General features: G+C 35.5%; 13 non-coding genes across 13 annotated transcripts in view; all 13 read right to left on the bottom strand.

Moving 5' to 3' along the window:
- TRNAD-GUC (transfer RNA aspartic acid (anticodon GUC)) overlaps positions 1 to 11 on the bottom strand; it is a 72-nt gene extending 61 nt beyond the window's left edge. Inside the window, exon 1 of the tRNA in view lies at positions 1 to 11. This exon is cut by the window's left edge and continues 61 nt beyond it. This is a non-coding gene — a tRNA (tRNA-Asp).
- A 635-nt stretch (positions 12 to 646) lies between these two features.
- Positions 647 to 718, bottom strand: TRNAD-GUC (transfer RNA aspartic acid (anticodon GUC)). The gene has a single exon. It is a non-coding gene; the product is annotated as a tRNA-Asp (tRNA).
- Positions 719 to 1,353: 635 nt separating this feature from the next.
- On the bottom strand, positions 1,354 to 1,425 carry TRNAD-GUC (transfer RNA aspartic acid (anticodon GUC)). Its single transcript has one exon. It is a non-coding gene; the product is annotated as a tRNA-Asp (tRNA).
- A 638-nt stretch (positions 1,426 to 2,063) lies between these two features.
- TRNAD-GUC (transfer RNA aspartic acid (anticodon GUC)) lies at positions 2,064 to 2,135 on the bottom strand. Its single transcript has one exon. It is a non-coding gene; the product is annotated as a tRNA-Asp (tRNA).
- Positions 2,136 to 2,770: 635 nt separating this feature from the next.
- On the bottom strand, positions 2,771 to 2,842 carry TRNAD-GUC (transfer RNA aspartic acid (anticodon GUC)). The gene has a single exon. It is a non-coding gene; the product is annotated as a tRNA-Asp (tRNA).
- A 638-nt stretch (positions 2,843 to 3,480) lies between these two features.
- On the bottom strand, positions 3,481 to 3,552 carry TRNAD-GUC (transfer RNA aspartic acid (anticodon GUC)). The gene has a single exon. It is a non-coding gene; the product is annotated as a tRNA-Asp (tRNA).
- A 1,342-nt stretch (positions 3,553 to 4,894) lies between these two features.
- On the bottom strand, positions 4,895 to 4,966 carry TRNAD-GUC (transfer RNA aspartic acid (anticodon GUC)). The gene has a single exon. It is a non-coding gene; the product is annotated as a tRNA-Asp (tRNA).
- A 4,946-nt stretch (positions 4,967 to 9,912) lies between these two features.
- Positions 9,913 to 9,984, bottom strand: TRNAD-GUC (transfer RNA aspartic acid (anticodon GUC)). Its single transcript has one exon. It is a non-coding gene; the product is annotated as a tRNA-Asp (tRNA).
- Positions 9,985 to 10,618: 634 nt separating this feature from the next.
- TRNAD-GUC (transfer RNA aspartic acid (anticodon GUC)) lies at positions 10,619 to 10,690 on the bottom strand. Its single transcript has one exon. It is a non-coding gene; the product is annotated as a tRNA-Asp (tRNA).
- A 635-nt stretch (positions 10,691 to 11,325) lies between these two features.
- Positions 11,326 to 11,397, bottom strand: TRNAD-GUC (transfer RNA aspartic acid (anticodon GUC)). The gene has a single exon. It is a non-coding gene; the product is annotated as a tRNA-Asp (tRNA).
- A 2,098-nt stretch (positions 11,398 to 13,495) lies between these two features.
- On the bottom strand, positions 13,496 to 13,567 carry TRNAD-GUC (transfer RNA aspartic acid (anticodon GUC)). Its single transcript has one exon. It is a non-coding gene; the product is annotated as a tRNA-Asp (tRNA).
- Positions 13,568 to 14,204: 637 nt separating this feature from the next.
- On the bottom strand, positions 14,205 to 14,276 carry TRNAD-GUC (transfer RNA aspartic acid (anticodon GUC)). The gene has a single exon. It is a non-coding gene; the product is annotated as a tRNA-Asp (tRNA).
- Positions 14,277 to 16,350: 2,074 nt separating this feature from the next.
- TRNAD-GUC (transfer RNA aspartic acid (anticodon GUC)) lies at positions 16,351 to 16,422 on the bottom strand. Its single transcript has one exon. It is a non-coding gene; the product is annotated as a tRNA-Asp (tRNA).
- Between the last annotated feature and the right edge of the window lie 2,363 nt (positions 16,423 to 18,785).

Raw genomic sequence — 18,785 nt, 5'->3', positions numbered from 1 at the left:
ACTAACGAGGACTTATTGGCATCAGTTAAACAGTGCTCACCTCCTTGGGGTTAAGGCATACCCTCGATCAATTCACAGTATTGTAATAGGCAGATTTGCTGCTTTTGGTTAGGACAAGTAATCTTTTTTCCTAAATATTACAATACAGAAATTCCTAGCCAAAAACAATCAGTTTTATCAAGAAATTATTTCATTGAAATAAATATCTATCTATCGATCTGTCTATCTGGCTATCTTTCTAACTATCAATATATATATTTATATATATCTATATATATATATATAATCAGCTCACTTTACCATTTGCAGCTTATAACTATTAGCCACCAGGGGTCACTAGTAACCAAAAGCAGTCATTCTACTTGTAAATTGTGCCAATCGAGTAGAACAGCAGCCTAGGATTCACCACTGCTTCATCTCATTTTCCAAGAGAATGCAGATGTAAAGTGTTTTTGATGGTACGCCTGTGCATATTGAAATATTCAGAGCATATTCTGAATTTCAGTTAACACGTCAGTAAGCATTTTGGCCATCAGTGAATTCAACCTTTTTTTCTGAATCGGAATAGGCAACGATAATGACAGATATATTTTACAATGTTAGAAAGTACATCATTTTATTTAATTGTGTGAATAAAATGAATCGCCTCCCCGTCGGGGAATTGAACCCCGGTCTCCCGCGTGACAGGCGGGGATACTGCCCACTATACTAACGAGGACTTATTGGCATCAGTTAAACAGTGCTCCCCTCCTTGGGGTTAAGGCATACCCTCGATCAATTCACAGTATTGTAATAGGCAGATTTGCTGCTTTTGGTTAGGACAAGTAATCTTTTGTCCTAAATATTACAATACAGAAATTCCTAGCCAAAAACAATCAGTTTTATCAAGAAATTATTTCATTGAAATAAATATCTATCTATCGATCTGTCTATCTGGCTATCTTTCTAACTATCAATATATATATTTATATATATCTATATATATATATATAATCAGCTCACTTTACCATTTGCAGCTTATAACTATTAGCCACCAGGGGTCACTAGTAACCAAAAGCAGTCATTCTACTTGTAAATTGTGCCAATCGAGTAGAACAGCAGCCTAGGATTCACCACTGCTTCATCTCATTTTCCAAGAGAATGCAGATGTAAAGTGTTTTTGATGGTACGCCTGTGCATATTGAAATATTCAGAGCATATTCTGAATTTCAGTTAACACGTCAGTAAGCATTTTGGCCATCAGTGAATTCAACCTTTTTTTCTCAATCGGAATAGGCAAGGATAATGACAGATATATTTTACAATGTTAGAAAGTACATCATTTTATTTAATTGTGTGAATAAAATGAATCGCCTCCCCGTCGGGGAATTGAACCCCGGTCTCCCGCGTGACAGGCGGGGATACTGACCACTATACTAACGAGGACTTATTGGCATCAGTTAAACAGTGCTCACCTCCTTGGGGTTAAGGCATACCCTCGATCAATTCACAGTATTGCAATAGGCAGATTTGCTGCTTTTGGTTAGGACAAGTAATCTTTTTTCCTAAATATTACAATACAGAAATTCCTAGCCAAAAACAATCAGTTTTATCAAGAAATTATTTCATTGAAATAAATATCTATCTATCGATCTGTCTATCTGGCTATCTTTCTAACTATCAATATATATATTTATATATATCTATATATATATATATATATAATCAGCTCACTTTACCATTTGCAGCTTATAACTATTAGCCACCAGGGGTCACTACTAACCAAAAGCAGTCATTCTACTTGTAAATTGTGCCAATCGAGTGGAACAGCAGCCTAGAATTCACCACTGCTTCATCTCATTTTCCAAGAGAATGCAGATGTAAAGTGTTTTTGATGGTACGCCTGTGCATATTGAAATATTCAGAGCATATTCTGAATTTCAGTTAACACATCAGTAAGCATTTTGTCCATCAGTGAATTCAACCTTTTTTCTCAATCGGAATAGGCAAGGATAATGACAGATATATTTTACAATGTTAGAAAGTGCATCATTTTATTTAATTGTGTGAATAAAAGGAATCGCCTCCCCGTCGGGGAATTGAACCCCGGTCTCCCGCGTGACAGGCGGGGATACTGACCACTATACTAACGAGGACTTATTGGCATCAGTTAAACAGTGCTCACCTCCTTGGGGTTAAGGCATACCCTCGATCAATTCACAGTATTGTAATAGGCAGATTTGCTGCTTTTGGTTAGGACAAGTAATCTTTTTTCCTAAATATTACAATACAGAAATTCCTAGCCAAAAACAATCAGTTTTATCAAGAAATTATTTCATTGAAATAAATATCTATCTATCGATCTGTCTATCTGGCTATCTTTCTAACTATCAATATATATATTTATATATATCTATATATATATATATAATCAGCTCACTTTACCATTTGCAGCTTATAACTATTAGCCACCAGGGGTCACTAGTAACCAAAAGCAGTCATTCTACTTGTAAATTGTGCCAATCGAGTAGAACAGCAGCCTAGGATTCACCACTGCTTCATCTCATTTTCCAAGAGAATGCAGATGTAAAGTGTTTTTGATGGTACGCCTGTGCATATTGAAATATTCAGAGCATATTCTGAATTTCAGTTAACACGTCAGTAAGCATTTTGGCCATCAGTGAATTCAACCTTTTTTTCTCAATCGGAATAGGCAAGGATAATGACAGATATATTTTACAATGTTAGAAAGTACATCATTTTATTTAATTGTGTGAATAAAATGAATCGCCTCCCCGTCGGGGAATTGAACCCCGGTCTCCCGCGTGACAGGCGGGGATACTGACCACTATACTAACGAGGACTTATTGGCATCAGTTAAACAGTGCTCACCTCCTTGGGGTTAAGGCATACCCTCGATCAATTCACAGTATTGCAATAGGCAGATTTGCTGCTTTTGGTTAGGACAAGTAATCTTTTTTCCTAAATATTACAATACAGAAATTCCTAGCCAAAAACAATCAGTTTTATCAAGAAATTATTTCATTGAAATAAATATCTATCTATCGATCTGTCTATCTGGCTATCTTTCTAACTATCAATATATATATTTATATATATCTATATATATATATATATATAATCAGCTCACTTTACCATTTGCAGCTTATAACTATTAGCCACCAGGGGTCACTACTAACCAAAAGCAGTCATTCTACTTGTAAATTGTGCCAATCGAGTGGAACAGCAGCCTAGAATTCACCACTGCTTCATCTCATTTTCCAAGAGAATGCAGATGTAAAGTGTTTTTGATGGTACGCCTGTGCATATTGAAATATTCAGAGCATATTCTGAATTTCAGTTAACACATCAGTAAGCATTTTGTCCATCAGTGAATTCAACCTTTTTTCTCAATCGGAATAGGCAAGGATAATGACAGATATATTTTACAATGTTAGAAAGTGCATCATTTTATTTAATTGTGTGAATAAAAGGAATCGCCTCCCCGTCGGGGAATTGAACCCCGGTCTCCCGCGTGACAGGCGGGGATACTGACCACTATACTAACGAGGACTTATTGGCATCAGTTAAACAGTGCTCACCTCCTTGGGGTTAAGGCATACCCTCGATCAATTCACAGTATTGTAATAGGCAGATTTGCTGCTTTTGGTTAGGACAAGTAATCTTTTTTCCTAAATATTACAATACAGAAATTCCTAGCCAAAAACAATCCGTTTTATCAAGAAATTATTTCATTGAAATAAATATCTATCTATCGATCTGTCTATCTGGCTATCTTTCTAACTATCAATATATATATTTATATATATCTATATATATATATATAATCAGCTCACTTTACCATTTGCAGCTTATAACTATTAGCCACCAGGGGTCACTAGTAACCAAAAGCAGTCATTCTACTTGTAAATTGTGCCAATCGAGTAGAACAGCAGCCTAGGATTCACCACTGCTTCATCTCATTTTCCAAGAGAATGCAGATGTAAAGTGTTTTTGATGGTACGCCTGTGCATATTGAAATATTCAGAGCATATTCTGAATTTCAGTTAACACGTCAGTAAGCATTTTGGCCATCAGTGAATTCAACCTTTTTTTCTCAATCGGAATAGGCAAGGATAATGACAGATATATTTTACAATGTTAGAAAGTACATCATTTTATTTAATTGTGTGAATAAAATGAATCGCCTCCCCAACGGGGAATTGAACCCCGGTCTCCCACGTGACAGGCGGGGATACTGACCACTATACTAACGAGGACTTATTGGCATCAGCTAAACAGTGCTCACCTCCTTGGGGTTAAGGCATACCCTCGATCAATTCACAGTATTGTAATAGGCAGATTTGCTGCTTTTGGTTAGGACAAGTAATCTTTTTTCCTAAATATTACAATACAGAAATTCCTAGCCAAAAACAATCAGTTTTATCAAGAAATTATTTCATTGAAATAAATATCTATCTATCGATCTGTCTATCTGGCTATCTTTCTAACTATCAATATATATATTTATATATATCTATATATATATATATAATCAGCTCACTTTACCATTTGCAGCTTATAACTATTAGCCACCAGGGGTCACTAGTAACCAAAAGCAGTCATTCTACTTGTAAATTGTGCCAATCGAGTAGAACAGCAGCCTAGGATTCACCACTGCTTCATCTCATTTTCCAAGAGAATGCAGATGTAAAGTGTTTTTGATGGTACGCCTGTGCATATTGAAATATTCAGAGCATATTCTGAATTTCAGTTAACACGTCAGTAAGCATTTTGGCCATCAGTGAATTCAACCTTTTTTTCTCAATCGGAATAGGCAAGGATAATGACAGATATATTTTACAATGTTAGAAAGTACATCATTTTATTTAATTGTGTGAATAAAATGAATCGCCTCCCCGTCGGGGAATTGAACCCCGGTCTCCCGCGTGACAGGCGGGGATACTGACCACTATACTAACGAGGACTTATTGGCATCAGTTAAACAGTGCTCACCTCCTTGGGGTTAAGGCATACCCTCGATCAATTCACAGTATTGTAATAGGCAGATTTGCTGCTTTTGGTTAGGACAAGTAATCTTTTTTCCTAAATATTACAATACAGAAATTCCTAGCCAAAAACAATCAGTTTTATCAAGAAATTATTTCATTGAAATAAATATCTATCTATCGATCTGTCTATCTGGCTATCTTTCTAACTATCAATATATATATTTATATATATCTATATATATATATATATATAATCAGCTCACTTTATCATTTGCAGCTTATAACTATTAGCCACCAGGGGTCACTACTAACCAAAAGCAGTCATTCTACTTGTAAATTGTGCCAATCGAGTGGAACAGCAGCCTAGGATTCACCACTGCTTCATCTCATTTTCCAAGAGAATGCAGATGTAAAGTGTTTTTGATGGTACGCCTGTGCATATTGAAATATTCAGAGCATATTCTGAATTTCAGTTAACACATCAGTAAGCATTTTGTCCATCTGTGAATTCAACCTTTTTTCTCAATCGGAATAGGCAAGGATAATGACAGATATATTTTACAATGTTAGAAAGTGCATCATTTTATTTAATTGTGTGAATAAAAGGAATCGCCTCCCCGTCGGGGAATTGATCCCCGGTCTCCTGCGTGACAGGCGGGGATACTGACCACTATACTAACGAGGACTTATTGGCATCAGTTAAACAGTGCTCACCTCCTTGGGGTTAAGGCATACCCTCGATCAATTCACAGTATTGTAATAGGCAGATTTGCTGCTTTTGGTTAGGACAAGTAATCTTTTTTCCTAAATATTACAATACAGAAATTCCTAGCCAAAAACAATCAGTTTTATCAAGAAATTATTTCATTGAAATAAATATCTATCTATCGATCTGTCTATCTGGCTATCTTTCTAACTATCAATATATATATTTATATATATATATATATATATATAATCAGCTCACTTTATCATTTGAAGCTTATAACTATTAGCCACCAGGGGTCACTACTAACCAAAAGCAGTCATTCTACTTGTAAATTGTGCCAATCGAGTGGAACAGCAGCCTAGGATTCACCACTGCTTCATCTCATTTTCCAAGAGAATGCAGATGTAAAGTGTTTTTGATGGTACGCCTGTGCATATTGAAATATTCAGAGCATATTCTGAATTTCAGTTAACACATCAGTAAGCATTTTGGCCATCAGTGAATTCAACCTTTTTTCTCAATCAGAATAGGCAAGGATAATGACAGATATATTTTACAATGTTAGAAAGTACATCATTTTATTTAATTGTGTGAATAAAATGAATCGCCTCCCCGTCGGGGAATTGAACCCCGGTCTCCCTCGTGACAGGCGGGGATACTGACCACTATACTAACGAGGACTTAGTGGCATCAGTTAAACAGTGCTCACCTCCTTGGGGTTAAGGCATACCCTCGATCAATTCACAGTATTGTAATAGGCAGATTTGCTGCTTTTGGTTAGGACAAGTAATCTTTTTTCCTAAATATTACAATACAGAAATTCCTAGCCAAAATCAATCAGTTTTATCAAGAAATTATTTCATTGAAATAAATATCTATCTATCGATCTGTCTATCTGGCTATCTTTCTAACTATCAATATATATATTTATATATATATATATATATATATAATCAGCTCACTTTATCATTTGAAGCTTATAACTATTAGCCACCAGGGGTCACTACTAACCAAAAGCAGTCATTCTACTTGTAAATTGTGCCAATCGAGTGGAACAGCAGCCTAGGATTCACCACTGCTTCATCTCATTTTCCAAGAGAATGCAGATGTAAAGTGTTTTTGATGGTACGCCTGTGCATATTGAAATATTCAGAGCATATTCTGAATTTCAGTTAACACATCAGTAAGCATTTTGGCCATCAGTGAATTCAACCTTTTTTCTCAATCAGAATAGGCAAGGATAATGACAGATATATTTTACAATGTTAGAAAGTACATCATTTTATTTAATTGTGTGAATAAAATGAATCGCCTCCCCGTCGGGGAATTGAACCCCGGTCTCCCTCGTGACAGGCGGGGATACTGACCACTATACTAACGAGGACTTAGTGGCATCAGTTAAACAGTGCTCACCTCCTTGGGGTTAAGGCATACCCTCGATCAATTCACAGTATTGTAATAGGCAGATTTGCTGCTTTTGGTTAGGACAAGTAATCTTTTTTCCTAAATATTACAATACAGAAATTCCTAGCCAAAATCAATCAGTTTTATCAAGAAATTATTTCATTGAAATAAATATCTATCTATCGATCTGTCTATCTGGCTATCTTTCTAACTATCTATATATATTTATATATATATATATATATATATATATATATATATATATATATATATATATATATATATATATATATATATATATATATATATATATATATATATATAATCAGCTCACTTTACCATTTGCAGCTGATAACTATTAGCCACCAGGGGTCACTAGTAACCAAAAGCAGTCATTCTACTTGTAAATTGTGCCAATCGAGTGGAACAGCAGCCTAGGATTCACCACTGCTTCATCTCATTTTCCAAGAGAATGCAGATGTAAAGTGTTTTTGATGGTACGCCTGTGCATATTGAAATATTCAGAATTTCAGTTAACACGTCAGTAAGCATTTTGGCCATCAGTGAATTCAACCTTTTTTTCTCAATCGGAATAGGCAAGGATAATGACAGATATATTTTACAATGTTAGAAAGTACATCATTTTATTTAATTGTGTGAATAAAATGAATCGCCGCCCCGTCGGGGAATTGAAGCCCGGTCTCCCGCGTGACAGGCGGGGATACTGACCCCTATACTAACGAGGACTTATTGGCATCAGTTAAACAGTGCTCACCTCCTTGGGGTTAAGGCATACCCTCGATCAATTCACAGTATTGTAATAGGCAGATTTGCTGCTTTTGGTTAGGACAAGTAATCTTTTTTCCTAAATATTACAATACAGAAATTCCTAGCCAAAAACAATCAGTTTTATCAAGAAATTATTTCATTGAAATAAATATCTATCTATCGATCTGTCTATCTGGCTATCTTTCTAACTATCAATATATATATTTATATATATCTATATATATAATCAGCTCACTTTACCATTTGCAGCTTATAACTATTAGCCACCAGGGGTCACTACTAACCAAAAGCAGTCATTCTACTTGTAAATTGTGCCAATCGAGTGGAACAGCAGCCTAGGATTCACCACTGCTTCATCTCATTTTCCAAGAGAATGCAGATGTAAAGTGTTTTTGATGGTACGCCTGTGCATATTGAAATATTCAGAGCATATTCTGAATTTCAGTTAACACATCAGTAAGCATTTTGTCCATCTGTGAATTCAACCTTTTTTCTCAATCGGAATAGGCAAGGATAATGACAGATATATTTTACAATGTTAGAAAGTGCATCATTTTTTTTAATTGTGTGAATAAAAGGAATCGCCCCCCCCCGTCGGGGAATTGATCCCCGGTCTCCAGCGTGACAGGCGGGAATACTGACCACTATACTAACGAGGACTTATTGGCATCAGTTAAACAGTGCTCACCTCCTTGGGGTTAAGGCATACCCTCGATCAATTCACAGTATTGTAATAGGCAGATTTGCTGCTTTTGGTTAGGACAAGTCATCTTTTTTCCTAAATATTACAATACAGAAATTCCTAGCCAAAAACAATCAGTTTTATCAAGAAATTATTTCATTGAAATAAATATCTATCTATCGATCTGTCTATCTGGCTATCTTTCTAACTATCAATATATATATTTATATATATATATATATATATATATATATATATATATATATATATAATCAGCTCACTTTATCATTTGCAGCTTATAACTATTAGCCACCAGGGGTCACTACTAACCAAAAGCAGTCATTCTACTTGTAAATTGTGCCAATCGAGTGGAACAGCAGCCTAGGATTCACCACTGCTTCATCTCATTTTCCAAGAGAATGCAGATGTAAAGTGTTTTTGATGGTACGCCTGTGCATATTGAAATATTCAGAGCATATTCTGAATTTCAGTTAACACATCAGTAAGCATTTTGTCCATCAGTGAATTCAACCTTTTTTCTCAATCGGAATAGGCAAGGATAATGACAGATATATTTTACAATGTTAGAAAGTACATCATTTTATTTAATTGTGTGAATAAAATGAATCGCCTCCCCCTCGGGGAATTGAAGCCCGGTCTCCCGCGTGACAGGCGGGGATACTGACCACTATACTAACGAGTACTTATTGGTATCAGTTAAACAGTGCTCACCTCCTTGGGGTTAAGGCATACCCTCGATCAATTCACAGTATTGTAATAGGCAGATTTGCTGCTTTTGGTTAGGACAAGTAATCTTTTTTCCTAAATATTACAATACAGAAATTCCTAGCCAAAAACAATCAGTTTTATCAAGAAATTATTTCATTGAAATAAATATCTATCTATCGATCTGTCTATCTGGCTATCTTTCTAACTATCAATATATATATTTATATATATCTATATATATATATATAATCAGCTCACTTTACCATTTGCAGCTTATAACTATTAGCCACCAGGGGTCACTACTAACCAAAAGCAGTCATTCTACTTGTAAATTGTGCCAATCGAGTGGAACAGCAGCCTAGGATTCACCACTGCTTCATCTCATTGTCCAAGAGAATGCAGATGTAAAGTGTTTTTGATGGTACGCCTGTGCATATTGAAATATTCAGAGCATATTCTGAATTTCAGTTAACACATCAGTAAGCATTTTGGCCATCAGTGAATTCAACCTTTTTTCTCAATCAGAAAAGGCAAGGATAATGACAGATATATTTTACAATGTTAGAAAGTACATCATTTTATTTAATTGTGTGAATAAAATGAATCGCCTCCCCGTCGGGGAATTGAACCCCGGTCTCCCGCGTGACAGGCGGGGATACTGACCACTATACTAACGAGAACTTATTGGCATCAGTTAAACAGTGCTCACCTCCTTGGGGTTAAGGCATACCCTCGATCAATTCACAGTATTGTAATAGGCAGATTTGCTGCTTTTGGTTAGGACAAGTAATCTTTTTTCCTAAATATTACAATACAGAAATTCCTAGTCAAAAACAATCAGTTTTATCAAGAAATTATTTCATTGAAATAAATATCTATCTATCGATCTGTCTATCTGGCTATCTTTCTAACTATCAATATATATATTTATATATATCTATATATATATATATAATCAGCTCACTTTACCATTTGCAGCTTATAACTATTAGCCACCAGGGGTCACTACTAACCAAAAGCAGTCATTCTACTTGTAAATTGTGCCAATCGAGTGGAACAGCAGCCTAGGATTCACCACTGCTTCATCTCATTTTCCAAGAGAATGCAGATGTAAAGTGTTTTTGATGGTACGCCTGTGCATATTGAAATATTCAGAGCATATTCTGAATTTCAGTTAACACATCAGTAAGCATTTTGTCCATCAGTGAATTCAACCTTTTTTCTCAATCAGAATAGGCAAGGATAATGACAGATATATTTTACAATGTTAGAAAGTGCATCATTTTATTTAATTTTGTGAATAAAAGGAATCGCCTCCCCGTCGGGGAATTGAACCCCGGTCTCCCGCGTGACAGGCGGGGATACTGACCACTATACTAACGAGGACTTATTGGCATCAGTTAAACAGTGCTCACCTCCTTGGGGTTAAGGCATACCCTCGATCAATTCACAGTATTGTAATAGGCAGATTTGCTGCTTTTGGTTAGGACAAGTAATCTTTTTTCCTAAATATTACAATACAGAAATTCCTAGCCAAAAACAATCAGTTTTATCAAGAAATTATTTCATTGAAATAAATATCTATCTATCGATCTGTCTATCTGGCTATCTTTCTAACTATCAATATATATATTTATATATATCTATATATATATATATAATCAGCTCACTTTACCATTTGCAGCTTATAACTATTAGCCACCAGGGGTCACTAGTAACCAAAAGCAGTCATTCTACTTGTAAATTGTGCCAATCGAGTAGAACAGCAGCCTAGGATTCCCCACTGCTTCATCTCATTTTCCAAGAGAATGCAGATGTAAAGTGTTTTTGATGGTACGCCTGTGCATATTGAAATATTCAGAGCATATTCTGAATTTCAGTTAACACGTCAGTAAGCATTTTGGCCATCAGTGAATTCAACCTTTTTTTCTCAATCGGAATAGGCAAGGATAATGACAGATATATTTTACAATGTTAGAAAGTACATCATTTTATTTAATTGTGTGAATAAAATGAATCGCCTCCCCGTCGGGGAATTGAACCCCGGTCTCCCGCGTGACAGGCGGGGATACTGACCACTATACTAACGAGGACTTATTGGCATTAGTTAAACAGTGCTCACCTCCTTGGGGTTAAGGCATACCCTCGATCAATTCACAGTATTGTAATAGGCAGATTTGCTGCTTTTGGTTAGGACAAGTAATCTTTTTTCCTAAATATTACAATACAGAAATTCCTAGCCAAAAACAATCAGTTTTATCAAGAAATGATTTCATTGAAATAAATATCTATCTATCGATCTGTCTATCTGGCTATCTTTCTAACTATCAATATATATATTTATATATATCTATATATATATATATAATCAGCTCACTTTATCATTTGCAACTTATAACTATTAGCCACCAGGGGTCACTACTAACCAAAAGCAGTCATTCTACTTGTAAATTGTGCCAATCGAGTGGAACAGCAGCCTAGGATTCACCACTGCTTCATCTCATTTTCCAAGAGAATGCAGATGTAAAGTGTTTTTGATGGTACGCCTGTGCATATTGAAATATTCAGAGCATATTCTGAATTTCAGTTAACACATCAGTAAGCATTTTGTCCATCTGTGAATTCAACCTTTTTTCTCAATCGGAATAGGCAAGGATAATGACAGATATATTTTACAATGTTAGAAAGTGCATCATTTTATTTAATTGTGTGAATAAAAGGAATCGCCTCCCCGTCGGGGAATTGATCCCCGGTCTCCTGCGTGACAGGCGGGGATACTGACCACTATACTAACGACGACTTATTGGCATCAGTTAAACAGTGCTCACCTCCTTGGGGTTAAGGCATACCCTCGATCAATTCACAGTATTGTAATAGGCAGATTTGCTGCTTTTGGTTAGGACAAGTAATCTTTTTTCCTAAATATTACAATACAGAAATTCCTAGCCAAAAACAATCAGTTTTATCAAGAAATTATTTCATTGAAATAAATATCTATCTATCGATCTGTCTATCTGGCTATCTTTCTAACTATCAATATATATATTTATATATATATATATATATATATATATATATATATATATATATAATCAGCTCACTTTACCATTTGCAGCTTATAACTATTAGCCACCAGGGGTCACTAGTAACCAAAAGCAGTCATTCTACTTGTAAATTGTGCCAATCGAGTGGAACAGCAGCCTAGGATTCACCACTGCTTCATCTCATTTTCCAAGAGAATGCAGATGTAAAGTGTTTTTGATGGTACGCCTGTGCATATTGAAATATTCAGAGCATATTCTGAATTTCAGTTAACACATCAGTAAGCATTTTGGCCATCAGTGAATTCAACCTTTTTTCTCAATCGGAATAGGCAAGGACAATGACAGATATATTTTACAATGTTAGAAAGTGCATCATTTTATTTAATTGTGTGAATAAAAGGAATCGCCTCCCCGTCGGTGAATTGATCCCCGGTCTCCTGCGTGACAGGCGGGGATACTGACCACTATACTAACGAGGACTTATTGGCATCAGTTAAACAGTGCTCACCTCCTTGGGGTTAAGGCATACCCTCGATCAATTCACAGTATTGTAATAGGCAGATTTGCTGCTTTTGGTTAGGACAAGTAATCTTTTTTCCTAAATATTACAATACAGAAATTCCTAGCCAAAAACAATCAGTTTTATCAAGAAATTATTTCATTGAAATAAATATCTATCTATCGATCTGTCTATCTGGCTATCTTTCTAACTATCAATATATATATTTATATATATCTATATATATATATATATATATATATATATATATATATATAGATATATATAATCAGCTCACTTTATCATTTGCAGCTTACAACTATTAGCCACCAGGGGTCACTAGTAACCAAAAGCAGTCATTCTACTTGTAAATTGTGCCAATCGAGTGGAACAGCAGCCTAGAATTCACCACTGCTTCATCTCATTTTCCAAGAGAATGCAGATGTAAAGTGTTTTTGATGGTACGCCTGTGCATATTGAAATATTCAGAGCATATTCTGAATTTCAGTTAACACATCAGTAAGCATTTTGTCCATCAGTGAATTCAACCTTTTTTCTCAATCGGAATAGGCAAGGATAATGACAGATATATTTTACAATGTTAGAAAGTGCATCATTTTATTTAATTGTGTGAATAAAAGGAATCGCCTCCCCGTCGGGGAATTGAACCCCGGTCTCCCGCGTGACAGGCGGGGATACTGACCACTATACTAACGAGGACTTATTGGCATCAGTTAAACAGTGCTCACCTCCTTGGGGTTAAGGCATACCCTCGATCAATTCACAGTATTGTAATAGGCAGATTTGCTGCTTTTGGTTAGGACAAGTAATCTTTTTTCCTAAATATTACAATACAGAAATTCCTAGCCAAAAACAATCAGTTTTATCAAGAAATTATTTCATTGAAATAAATATCTATCTATCGATCTGTCTATCTGGCTATCTTTCTAACTATCAATATATATATTTATATATATCTATATATATATATATATAATCAGCTCACTTTACCATTTGCAGCTTATAACTATTAGCCACCAGGGGTCACTAGTAACCAAAAGCAGTCATTCTACTTGTAAATTGTGCCAATCGAGTAGAACAGCAGCCTAGGATTCACCACTGCTTCATCTCATTTTCCAAGAGAATGCAGATGTAAAGTGTTTTTGATGGTACGCCTGTGCATATTGAAATATTCAGAGCATATTCTGAATTTCAGTTAACACGTCAGTAAGCATTTTGGCCATCAGTGAATTCAACCTTTTTTTCTCAATCGGAATAGGCAAGGATAATGACTGATATATTTTACAATGTTAGAAAGTACATCATTTTATTTAATTGTGTGAATAAAATGAATCGCCTCCCCGTCGGGGAATTGAACCCCGGTCTCCCGCGTGACAGGCGGGGATACTGACCACTATACTAACGAGGACTTATTGGCATCAGTTAAACAGTGCTCACCTCCTTGGGGTTAAGGCATACCCTCGATCAATTCACAGTATTGTAATAGGCAGATTTGCTGCTTTTGGTTAGGACAAGTAATCTTTTTTCCTAAATATTACAATACAGAAATTCCTAGCCAAAAACAATCAGTTTTATCAAGAAATTATTTCATTGAAATAAATATCTATCTATCGATCTGTCTATCTGGCTATCTTTCTAACTATCAATATATATATTTATATATATCTATATATATAATCAGCTCACTTTATCATTTGCAGCTTATAACTATTAGCCACCAGGGGTCACTACTAACCAAAAGCAGTCATTCTACTTGTAAATTGTGCCAATCGAGTGGAACAGCAGCCTAGGATTCACCACTGCTTCATCTCATTTTCCAAGAGAATGCAGATGTAAAGTGTTTTTGATGGTACGCCTGTGCATATTGAAATATTCAGAGCATATTCTGAATTTCAGTTAACACATCAGTAAGCATTTTGTCCATCTGTGAATTCAACCTTTTTTCTCAATCGGAATAGGCAAGGATAATGACAGATATATTTTACAATGTTAGAAAGTGCATCATTTTATTTAATTGTGTGAATAAAAGGAATCGCCTCCCCGTCGGGGAATTGATCCCCGGTCTCCTGCGTGACAGGCGGGGATACTGACCACTATACTAACGAGGACTTATTGGCATCAGTTAAACAGTGCTCACCTCCTTGGGGTTAAGGCATACCCTCGATCAATTCACAGTATTGTAATAGGCAGATTTGCTGCTTTTGGTTAGGACAAGTAATCTTTTTTCCTAAATATTACAATACAGAAATTCCTAGCCAAAAACAATCAGTTTTATCAAGAAATTATTTAATTGAAATAAATATCTATCTATCGATCTGTCTATCTGGCTATCTTTCTAACTATCAATATATATATTTATATATATATATATATATATATAATCAGCTCACTTTATCATTTGAAGCTTATAACTATTAGCCACCAGGGGTCACTACTAACCAAAAGCAGTCATTCTACTTGTAAATTGTGCCAATCGAGTGGAACAGCAGCCTAGGATTCACCACTGCTTCATCTCATTTTCCAAGAGAATGCAGATGTAAAGTGTTTTTGATGGTACGCCTGTGCATATTGAAATATTCAGAGCATATTCTGAATTTCAGTTAACACATCAGTAAGCATTTTGGCCATCAGTGAATTCAACCTTTTTTCTCAATCAGAATAGGCAAGGATAATGACAGATATATTTTACAATGTTAGAAAGTACATCATTTTATTTAATTGTGTGAATAAAATGAATCGCCTCCCCGTCGGGGAATTGAACCCCGGTCTCCCTCGTGACAGGCGGGGATACTGACCACTATACTAACGAGGACTTACTGGCATCAGTTAAACAGTGCTCACCTCCTTGGGGTTAAGGCATACCCTCGATCAATTCACAGTATTGTAATAGGCAGATTTGCTGCTTTTGGTTAGGACAAGTAATCTTTTTTCCTAAATATTACAATACAGAAATTCCTAGCCAAAATCAATCAGTTTTATCAAGAAATTATTTCATTGAAATAAATATCTATCTATCGATCTGTCTATCTGGCTATCTTTCTAACTATCAATATATATATTTATATATATATATATATATATATATATATATATATATATATATATATATATATATATATATATATATATATAATCAGCTCACTTTACCATTTGCAGCTGATAACTATTAGCCACCAGGGGTCACTAGTAACCAAAAGCAGTCATTCTACTTGTAAATTGTGCCAATCGAGTGGAACAGCAGCCTAGGATTCACCACTGCTTCATCTCATTTTCCAAGAGAATGCAGATGTAAAGTGTTTTTGATGGTACGCCTGTGCATATTGAAATATTCAGAATTTCAGTTAACACGTCAGTAAGCATTTTGGCCATCAGTGAATTCAACCTTTTTTTCTCAATCGGAATAGGCAAGGATAATGACAGATATATTTTACAATGTTAGAAAGTACATCATTTTATTTAATTGTGTGAATAAAATGTATCGCCTCCCCGTCGGGGAATTGAACCCCGGTCTCCCGCGTGACAGGCGGGGATATTGACCACTATACTAACGAGGACTTATTGGCATCAGTTAAACAGTGCTCACCTCCTTGGGGTTAAGGCATACCCTCGATCAATTCACAGTATTGTAATAGGCAGATTTGCTGCTTTTGGTTAGGACAAGTAATCTTTTTTCCTAAATATTACAATACAGAAATTCCTAGCCAAAAACAATCAGTTTTATCAAGAAATTATTTCATTGAAATAAATATCTATCTATCGATCTGTCTATCTGGCTATCTTTCTAACTATCAATATATATATTTATATATATATATGTATATATATATATAATCAGCTCACTTTACCATTTGCAGCTTATAACTATTAGCCACCAGGGGTCACTACTAACCAAAAGCAGTCATTCTACTTGTAAATTGTGCCAATCGAGTGGAACAGCAGCCTAGGATTCACCACTGCTTCATCTCATTTTCCAAGAGAATGCAGATGTAAAGTGTTTTTGATGGTACGCCTGTGCATATTGAAATATTCAGAGCATATTCTGAATTTCAGTTAACACATCAGTAAGCATTTTGGCCATCAGTGAATTCAACCTTTTTTCTCAATCGGAATAGGCAAGGATAATGACAGATATATTTTACAATGTTAGAAAGTACATCATTTTATTTAATTGTGTGAATAAAAGGAATCGCCTCCCCGTCGGGGAATTGATCCCCGGTCTCCTGCGTGACAGGCGGGAATACTGACCACTATACTAACGAGGACTTATTGGCATCAGTTAAACAGTGCTCACCTCCTTGGGGTTAAGGCATACCCTCGATCAATTCACAGTATTGTAATAGGCAGATTTGCTGCTTTTGGTTAGGACAAGTAATCTTTTTTCCTAAATATTACAATACAGAAATTCCTAGCCAAAAACAATCAGTTTTATCAAGAAATTATTTCATTGAAATAAATATCTATCTATCGATCTGTCTATCTGGCTATCTTTCTAACTATCAATATATATATTTATATATATCTATATATATATATATAATCAGCTCACTTTATCATTTGCAGCTTATAACTATTAGCCACCAGGGGTCACTACTAACCAAAAGCAGTCATTCTACTTGTAAATTGTGCCAATCGAGTGGAACAGCAGCCTAGGATTCACCACTGCTTCATCTCATTTTCCAAGAGAATGCAGATGTAAAGTGTTTTTGATGGTACGCCTGTGCATATTGAAATATTCAGAGCATATTCTGAATTTCAGTTAACACATCAGTAAGCATTTTGTCCATCTGTGAATTCAACCTTTTTTCTCAATCGGAATAGGCAAGGATAATGACAGATATATTTTACAATGTTAGAAAGTGCATCATTTTATTTAATTGTGTGAATAAAAGGAATCGCCTCCCCGTCGGGGAATTGATCCCCGGTCTCCTGCGTGACAGGCGGGGATACTGACCACTATACTAACGAGGACTTATTGGCATCAGTTAAACAGTGCTCACCTCCTTGGGGTTAAGGCATACCCTCGATCAATTCACAGTATTGTAATAGGCAGATTTGCTGCTTTTGGTTAGGACAAGTAATCTTTTTTCCTAAATATTACAATACAGAAATTCCTAGCCAAAAACAATCAGTTTTATCAAGAAATTATTTCATTGAAATAAATATCTATCTATCGATCTGTCTATCTGGCTATCTTTCTAACTATCAATATATATATTTATATATATCTATATATATATATATATAATCAGCTCACTTTACCATTTGCAGCTTATAACTATTAGCCACCAGGGGTCACTACTAACCAAAAGCAGACATTCTACTTGTAAATTGTGCCAATCGAGTGGAACAGCAGCCTAGGATTCACCACTGCTTCATCTCATTTTCCAAGAGAATGCAGATGTAAAGTGTTTTTGATGGTACGCCTGTGCATATTGAAATATTCAGAGCATATTCTGAATTTCAGTTAACACATCAGTAAGCATTTTGTCCATCGGTGAATTCAACCTTTTTTCTCAATCGGAATAGGCAAGGATAATGACAGATATATTTTACAATGTTAGAAAGTACATCATTTTATTTAATTGTGTGAATAAAAGGAATCGCCTCCCCGTCGGGGAATTGATCCCCGGTCTCCTGCGTGACAGGCGGGGATACTGACCACTATACTAACGAGGACTTATTGGCATCAGTTAAACAGTGCTCACCTCCTTGGGGTTAAGGCATACCCTCGATCAATTCACAGTATTGTAATAGGCAGATTTGCTGCTTTTGGTTAGGACAAGTAATCTTTTTTCCTAAATATTACAATACAGAAATTCCTAGCCAAAAACAATCAGTTTTATCAAGAAATTATTTCATTGAAATAAATATCTATCTATCGATCTGTCTATCTGGCTATCTTTCTAACTATCAATAT

This window comes from Lissotriton helveticus, chromosome 1_2 (genome assembly GCF_964261635.1).
Source record: "Lissotriton helveticus chromosome 1_2, aLisHel1.1, whole genome shotgun sequence".
Classification (NCBI taxonomy): Eukaryota; Metazoa; Chordata; class Amphibia; order Caudata; family Salamandridae; genus Lissotriton; species Lissotriton helveticus.
Note: the sequence above shows the minus strand (reverse complement) of the source record. Positions and strands in the feature narration are given on the sequence as shown.